The sequence below is a fragment of the Crassostrea angulata genome, chromosome 6 (genome assembly GCF_025612915.1).
Source record: "Crassostrea angulata isolate pt1a10 chromosome 6, ASM2561291v2, whole genome shotgun sequence".
Lineage (NCBI taxonomy): Eukaryota > Metazoa > Mollusca > Bivalvia > Ostreida > Ostreidae > Magallana > Magallana angulata.
In genome coordinates this window covers 51,977,467-51,987,138 of record NC_069116.1, presented here as the reverse complement: position 1 = coordinate 51,987,138, position 9,672 = coordinate 51,977,467, and positions in this window count along the sequence as shown.

Here is a 9,672-nt window from a genome sequence, read left to right as displayed (position 1 = left end):
ACTGTTCAATGATTTAATAACAAATCTATTGACTGTCTGGGATTAAAAAAAACGATTTTTATTATTAACTGAATGCTTAACATTGGTCATTTAGACATAACACTTGGGTATCGTTTGGATTCGGGAAAATGGGGAATAAATAATCATACTATATTTCTAATGATGTAGGTTATTTTATTTGCTGACTTACCAGAATTTTTTATTATGCAGTTATTGTCGGCAAAGAAAAACTTGAGACAAAAAGAAATATAATAGATATGAAAAAGCAGATAAACCAATTATAAATTTCTTTGTCAAATCAGAGACATAAATGTTATTTATGTCTCTGATCAAATCGAGTTCTAATTAATCTCTCTCTCTCTCTCTCTCTCTCTCTCTCTCTCTCTCTCTCTCTCTCTCTCTCTCTCTCTCTCATCATACATATGTAGTGTTTAGCATGTAAATGTTATGGCATTTTATATATCTTATTTCTGAAAACTTTAAAAGTAAAAAGTAAATCCATAAATTGTGTTTGATGAAAGATTTTAAGATTATTGCAAATGTTTCTCGACTTGTTGCAATACTGCTGTTGTCATAGGCAAAATCCCATCGTGAGCTCTACACCGGTAAATGTCCGAGTAAAAATAAACTGGCGACTTCGAGAGAATAATTGCGTATATCTCCGCTATTGTAAGACCCATCAACTTAAAATTCGGCAGGAGTGTATCTCAGACATTACTTTTATGAAAAATACATGCACGTTGCGAGTGTTTTAAAGATTAATTGATTTTTTAGGATTTTGAAGCGAGCTGGTAGTTTTCTATCTGGGTCAGAGTTCGACCTCTTTATTTATTTATGGTTTCATTGAAATTAATGTTAAAATGGGCTTGGCCCCTGTGCAGCCACGTAATATTTCTGTTGCATGTATATTTCTTGTTTTCCGTTTAGTCTGTATCTACGATAGCGTGTGAACTACAGTGTACTTATGAATGTTAGAACTGTGGAAATTACTGTCATCAAATTTTTACCGAATAAATTTACGTGTTAGAGATTTCGTTATTTCTACATTTATAAAGATTTTATCAATCCTGCTGAAATAAAACAGTCAAACATAATAGTAAACGACACGAACAAATATTCTAAACACTGAAATACATGGGACAAATGCATCAGTCATTGTTTTAGGACTTTCCCAAATTGTTGTTAACCGAATCCGAGATCCACACCTCAAAATTCTATTTTCGATTTATTTACGACGAAAATCAAGCTCGGGTCTTTTCACCCCCCTCCAGACTCAAACACGCATCAATATTTCAAATAACCTTGCACTGTTACCAAACCTGAATAGTCAGACATCTTACACGTTTTTCATCTCATACAAAAACTCAGCTCCTCTCCCGGGCGGAAACGCCCCAAATTCAAAGACAAATTCGGGAATTATTTTGCGTCAGCCATGTTTTGAGACACATGCAAAGGCTGTGTGTTCTAATCTCGCCGGAGCCAAGATTTGTTCTTTCTCTCTATTTCTTTCTCTCCTTTTTGTCTAATTTTCTAACTAAAATATTCAACATAAAAAGGGTGTTTGACTGTAGTACAAGTTGAAAAACACTCTTTAATTAAGATTTAGACAAAAACAGTATTTTATTATTAGGGTCTTCCGTCTTCAGCGGACGGAAGACCTCCTCGTTGCTCGCAACGAGATCGTGTCTAGTTATTATTATTATTTTTTTCCACAAAATTTGTGCACGCGATATCTCGAAAACTATTCGGCCGATTTCGACCATTTTTTCACAGATGATTGCCAGTGGTCATAATTTTAGAAGTTTTTTGAAATTTTGAAATCGGCACTTCCGGTTCCGATTTACGGCCGATTTTGTAAGTTTTTACGACCCATTTTGTGCAGACATAAACTCAGAGACTATAAGAGATATAAATATGAAATTTTCAGGATAGGTAGACCATAGTTTGAAGATGTGCAGAACGTATTTTTTTTGCGCCAGTGGCGCCATTCCTTTGAGCTCGCCTAGGCTCGAAAATTGGATACGAATTTTGCATCAAAAACTTCATACATTTTGATCTGTATCTTTTTATCAGTTAATATTTTGTTAAGACATATATAACAAAAGTGGTAGATAATCAAAAGTTCTTTCCAACAAATTTAAGAAAAAGGGGCTGGCCCCTTTATTTAGGGGCCAAAACACTTATAAACTCTAATACAAATAACTTAAAAACGATAAAGATTTTGTAATGCATTATAGAAGCAAAGTTGTTGATCGTACCAATATCTATTAGAAAAAATCATTGGCACGCCCATTTATTACGTAATTAGGGATTTTTAGGGGCCAGAGTATTTAAACTTTGACGCAATATAACTAGAAAAGTAAAAATATTTTGTTAAACATCGTAGAAGAGAAAATGTTTGAATTTATGATTTAAATCGATTCCACTTATCACAACACGAATTTCGTCCCCATTAGGGATCTAGAGGGCTGGCCCCTTAAATATTCAAACATTTGTATCTCAAAAATAATAAACAATTTTTAATAGATGTAAGAACAAAAAATGTTAGAATTTGTAAGACCTTTCGATTGAATTCAAGAAAAAGGGGCTGGCCCCTTAAATTAGGGGCCAAGACACTCGTTAACTCTATTACAGATAACTTAAAAATGATAAAGATTTCGTAATGCATTATAGAAGCAAAGTTGTTGATCGTAACAATATCTATCAGGAAAAATCATTGCCACGCCCATTTATTACGTAATTAGGGATTTTTAGGGGCCAAAGTACTTAAACTTTGAGACAATATATCTAGAGAAGGAGACATATTTTGTAAGCTTTGTAAAAGAGAAAATGCTTGCGTTGATAATTCTAATCGATTCCATCAATCAAAACACCCATTTCTGTCCCCATTAAGGATCTAGAGGGCTGGCCCCTTAAATATTCAATCATTTGTATCTCAAATATGATCAACAATTTTAGATACGTGTAATAACAAAAAATGTTAGAATTTGTGAGACCTTTCGACCGAATTCAAGAAAAAGGGGCTGGACCCTTAAATTAGGGGCCAAGCCACTCGTAAAGTGTTTTTCATATACCTTAAAAACCATAAAGATTTTATTATGCATTACAGAAACAAAGTTGTTGATCATAACTATATCAGTTTGTAAAACGCATTGCCACACCCATTGATGACGTAATTATTGATTTTAGGAGACTAAACTCTTAAATCTTTAATATGCAAAATGTGAAAAAGCAAAACACTTTGTTATGCATTTTAAAGGATATTGACAATCGTATACATTATCTGAAAGGGAGTGTTTGAGGTGGAATTCAGAAATTTTATTGATATTTTAATCGTATCGTTTAAAAATTGAACGGAAGACCTACTCGTTACTCGTAACGAGATCGTATCTAGTTATTATTATTATTTTCCACAAATTTTGTGCACGAGATTTCTCAAAAACTATTCGACCGATTTCGACCATTTTTTCAGAGAAGATGAGTCTTGATGTAAACGTCATACATTTTTGAGATTTTTCCTGTCGGCACTTCCGGTACCGATTTATCGGCCATTTTGTACATTTTTACGACCTATTTTGTGCAGAGCTGATCTCAGAAACTATCAGAGATATGACTATGAAATTTTCAGGATAGGTAGTCTATAGTCTGAAGTTGTGCACTATTATTTTGTTTTACGCCAGTGGCGCCATTTTTTGGAGCTCGCGAAGGCACGAAAATTGGGTACGAATTTTCATTCAAATTCTTCATACGTTTTCATCTGTATCTTTTTATCAGTTGATATTTTGTTGATACATATATAACAAATATAGTAGATAATTAAACGTTCTTTCCAACAAAATCAAGAAAAAGGGGCTGGCCCTTAAATTAGGGGCCAAGACACTCGTAAACTCTATTGCAAATAACTTAAAAACGATCAAAATTTGGTAATGCAATATAGAAGCAAAGTTGTTGATTGTAGCAATATTTATCAGGTAAAATCATTTTCACACCCATTTATGACGTAATTAGGGATTTTAAGGGGCCAAAGTACTTAAACTTTGATGCAATATATCTAGAGAAGGAGACATATTTTGTTAGGCAATGTAGAAAAGAAAATGTTTGCATTGATGATTCTAATCAATTCCACTAATCAAAACTCCAAAGTCTGTCCCCATTAAGGATCTATAGGGCTGGCCCCTAAAATATTCAATCATTTGTATCTCAAAAATGAACAACAATTTTAGATGGGTGTAAGAACAAAAATTGTTAGTATTCGTGAGAACTGTCGATTGAACTCAAGAAAAAGGGGCTGGCCCCTTAAATGAGAAGCCAAGACACTCGTAAACTATATTACAGATAACTTGAAAACAAGCAAGATTTCAAATATCTTTGGTACTTAGCCTTTTTTACAAAATTGATACCAGCGAGATTTTAGTCACTGTAAGTGATTGAGACACAAACTTTTATAAATGATAGACAATCGATTGAAGATATATTTAACGGGTTTTCTTTTGTCAACCGTCACTTCCGGTACTCACCAGAAGAGTTCAAACAATTCATTTTTTTCACAAGTTTAACTGATTATCTTTGGTGTTTCATCTGCTATGATTAACAGTAGTGTACACTAAACATATGTATTAAAAACCCTAGCTTTTATTTTCATAAACCTCTTTTGTTCGTCCGTTTTCGGTCTCGAGACAAAAAACCTAGATTCACCAAGATCGCAGATTTGGCAGAGAATATCGATATTTCATCGTATCATTTTGGGCATATCCTGGTGTACATTTCTAACCAGTTTAAAAATGCGCTGAAATGGTCATTCAAATAACCTATACCAGCCTAACAGACGCACATCTGGGCAATTTTTTTTAAAAGTGATCCACCCTTACCAAATATTGATATTACGTCAAAAGAATACTACCCTACGAAAGAGACATATGCATATATAGTTTCCAACATTAAAATGTATGTTGGTATCACCATGTTTGTTTTATCTTTCAGATGATTTAATTTAGCATTTTTGTCGATACCGTGTGTGTACATCTTATTAAATGGCTAAAATTAGTTTTAATGGGCAAATCTATCAAGTGTTAAAGAAATGTTTGTGAAAGGTCTAAATGATACTCAGAAGAAAGCGAAAAAGGCTAAAGTAAATAAGTCAAGTGTCTATATCCTTTACACTCAACAAAACTTCTGTGTTCATCCTAATAAATGGAACAATTTTTAAATTACGAAATAAAATGATGTGTTTCAAAGGTTACAAAGGTTATGTCATCTCATCAATAGCACAGATAAAATAAAAAAAAAAACACCGATAGAAATCATTTACCCATGACGAAACGTCAAAACATAAGATTGGTATTTTTCTGCGCATGCTAAATATAATTGTCATTATTTTGTGATTAATTCTAGTCTTTAGTGATAGTTAAAATGGAAAACCACTTAACATGGACAAAATGATCACTGCAAACACAGCCAGAGCCGTTGAAATATTGGTGTCTGCATTGTTTCGACAACAGATCGTATTCACTTTAAATTTGCTATTTGTCTTGACCTCGACGTTGTTTTAAATATCAAGCAATGCAAAGGGATCATTTGATTGAAATGATCATTAGTATGTAAATAATAAAAATGCAATTTGGTGGTAACCAAGCCTTACCTTTTCGGGGGCCTTGTTTGGCTGGCCAAAGGTAACATCTCCTACTCAACCTCCCTGTTACATATTATCGCAATCCTTTATTCAAGATATGTTGTCATAACATGTAAATATCAAAATTATAACAGGAGAAGTGGCGACACTCCAGAAAGGTTACGAAGGTTCCACTTACTCCCCTTTAGCCGTTGCCCTGGCTTTTTACGACGCCCTGTAGGCTTACGACGGGTGGTGAGTTGTACTATTCGATCCTTACGCCCACTACTAAGAAGTACTTCGATATGTATATGTATGAGATTTTTTTCAAAACTGAATTTATTTGTTTCAGGAATAATTTGAATCACAGGACGGAAGAGCTGAAAAACCCATACGTGTAAGTGGAATTAATATTCCTGCATGTACATGTATTACGGTATATAACTTTTCGCTCCTAAAGTAATGAGATGTAATCGATTTCAATAGAATGTATGTATTAAATAAAGTGTATGTCTCAGGCATGAATCTTATATAGGGATATGAAATAGCCACATACATTTAGCTCACTAGATTGAATTGATTTTTAATTTTTTTTTATAATTTGCGCTATTTTCACTAGACTTACTGCATATCGAGCAGCGTTAATTCAAATATTTTCAAACTACCTAGCTATTTAATAAGATAAGAATTTTTGTGGCAGACATTCAAAATAAATGTCGATGTTTTTTAAAATTTCTACTATCGTCCAACAATATATAAATCCTTTAAAACTTCTATTGCATAGTACTTAATAAGGATTGGAATTTTACTCCAGTTAATTTCTAATTTGATTTGTAGTGCAAAATGCAAAAATAGCATCTAACCCGCTGCTTATATTTATAAAATGGTGATAAAAATTGTAATCAGTTCCAGAAATTTTGAAAAAAAAAAATAATTTCATTGATTCATTTTTAAGTTTGTGTCATTTTAATGTGATTTGCCTAACGCGGAATTAACGCACTCTTGATCTTTACCCAGAAACCTTCCCCAAGCCAACGTGCTAGGGGTCCTCCTGGTGACCGTTATCTACGTGCTGACCAATATCTCCTACCTAGCCGTCCTCGGGACAGAGGGACTCCTCAACTCTAGCGCTGTGGCTCTGGTGGCTCGAGTATTTACACTATAACAGATCCTCCTTTATGACAAACATGGTACTCACTAGGGATAACATATTCATTTATCTAGACACGGAGGAAAAAGCACCTTTCGTGAATTAAAACATAAATTCAATCCTAGATTTCATTAGCCTTACAAAATTTATTAGAATTGTTTACTCTATAACGGCTCCCTAAACATAGATTTTTAAACTTTCTTTAATACGATGTACATGTCTTATAAGTTTATTATTTCATGATAGGAATGGGGCGAGGTAATGCTAGGAAAAAGAGTTGCCGTCATCATGCCGCTGTTTGTCATGTGTTCCACATTTGGGGCTGCTAACGGGTCTCTGTTTTCTGGAGTCAAGTAACAAACCCTCCCCCAGATAATAATACAATCACTTACAATGTCATACACGTATGTGATACTAAATTGGTCTGATGTGAAGAAGGTAGACATTTCCTTGTTTCAGTGAAAGTAGACAATTTCGTAGTCGTTTTAGAACACTGTACGTTGCCGCCCGAGAGAACACTTTCCGGAAGTACTGTCCTACGTCAGCGCGCGACGCCTGACGCCAATGCCATGTATCATCTTTACGGTAAATCTAAAGTTAAAGCTGCATGCAGCCTCAGACGACACGACTATAGAAAAACATCATTGTGTGATTAAGTTTGAATCTTTTTGCGATGTCAGTGGTCGTACTAAAGAATCACATCTTTATTTCATGCAATATAATTTGAAATTACGAGGGAATCTAGACTGAATCATTATGCAATGTTATTAGTTGTACTTAACGATCATTGGTTGTAATTAACGTATTGTTGCTCCCTTTATTCACAGACTATTCTTGGTCTACTAATGTTGATTCCTGGAGATATTGGGAGCCTCATTGACTCTTTCAGCTTCGCCGCCTGGATGTTCTACGCTCTGGCCATAGTGACTCACATCATTCTGAGATTTACCATGAAAAACGAGCATAGGCCCATAAAGGCAATGACGTTACTCTTACATATGTATCTCGGCTAAGAAGATATCTTTTGTTATTTCAAAGACGATAGAATAATTGATGTATAGTTTCTACAGATGATATTAAGCTCGCTGTATTCCCTGTTTTAATTCTTACCTTAACTTTTTATTTCCGGATTTTATCCTGTTCCCTTTGTTCTCTATTTTAATCGTTTTAAAACTTGGTTTTAATTGGCTATTATATATTTTCTTGTGTTTATTGATACGTTAAAAGTCATTTTCTTACAGGAATTTAATTCGGATAAGTGGATGGCTTCTGTGAAAAGTTTAGTTTTTCTTATAGTTTGAAGATTTAGTTCAAATCCTACCTTAATTTATACTCCCGTAGGAGGTAAAACGATTCTGGTAGAAATTTCTATACACACTAATGGAAAATCATTTTTCCCTAAAGGATAAAAATTGTAAACATTGACTGACAGCTGAGATAATCAAACAAAACAAGGATATTTTCCAATATATATCAAAAGGTTAAACATTAATTTACATGTGAGACACTTTAGCAACAAACGTGGTGTCATGTTATAAAATCTTTAAGCAATGATTTATCTTATGGTATATTTATATATTTTTGAAACTGCACCTTGGATAGATGCAAAAATGTGACCTTTGCATTGGCATGGAAATTTGAGACAGAGTTATTTTTATTTTTAAAATTAACATGTTTGATGTTAAATGTTCCTCTCTGTATCTAACAGATCCTGTCACGTTGTTTGTTCAACTGTTCATGGAGGTCGGACCAAGTCCGTATGTTCCTGACTTTGAATAATTCTCTGTGCACTCAGCGTCCATTTTGAATTTGAAATCCATTTGACATGACTTTAACCCATGATAAGCGATAGGTATTCCTGCATTTGCTGTATGTGATATTGTGTTTAGTTTAACGTGTTTAACGATTTTCTTGTAACTTAGATGAATATTTATGCGGTTTTTTAGTGATATTTGAGTAAATATTTAGCTTTGACGTATTTACACTGAAGAAAACTGTCAATATTTCGCATGTTTTTGTTGTTTTTCTGTGTTCCATTTTTTTTTTAGATTTTGCCTTATTGCATTCAGGATCAAAACTAATCATATTGTATTCTGTTTTCACTTTGTACATATATATAATGAAGTTCATAAAAATATACTAGTGCGTAGTATGATATATAATGTATACGCTTTTTTTTCTGAATACCTAGAGCTTAATAATTAAAAATATATGTAAAACTAAATGGATTTGAAACAGATTTCAATATGTATCCTTATTCAACATTATATTTAAAAATCATTGCTTTATTATTGAGTACAAAAGTAATGTTATGAATCTATTCTAATTAATATAAACTAACACCGATCAAACCAACTAAAGTTGTCTTATTTCGCGTTTTAGATCTATCTTAATGAAAAGCTTGTCGATAATAAAAGTAAAAAGTTAATCAGGCTGACGATTATGTAACATATAGATATCAATAAATATATTAGTAAATGCAAATTTAAACTGAGGAAAGTTAAAAGGGAAGAAAACTATACATATGTAGTACAATAAATCAATTAGTTACCATCTAGTATGATTGTAAATATTTTGACACACCACCCTCCCCGGAACAATTAATAAATCATGAAATATTGCAACTGCTTAATTTTCCGCTGCCATGAGAACTGCCACTGAACATTTCACCTAGACCTTACACCATACATTCAGCTTTGTTTTGATTAAAAACAAAGCATCAATATCAGCTAATTATCCTGATATCTGCTCTAAACTTAAAGTTTTGGTACATATAGAACACTCGCAATCATCTATTTTGGACTGTTCTTTTATCTTTGATCTTCCACAAAGTAACAAACCAATGACAACAGATCACAGATTGTTTCGTCAGCTTGACAAGTACATTATGGTGCGTGTGCACATGTCATTATCT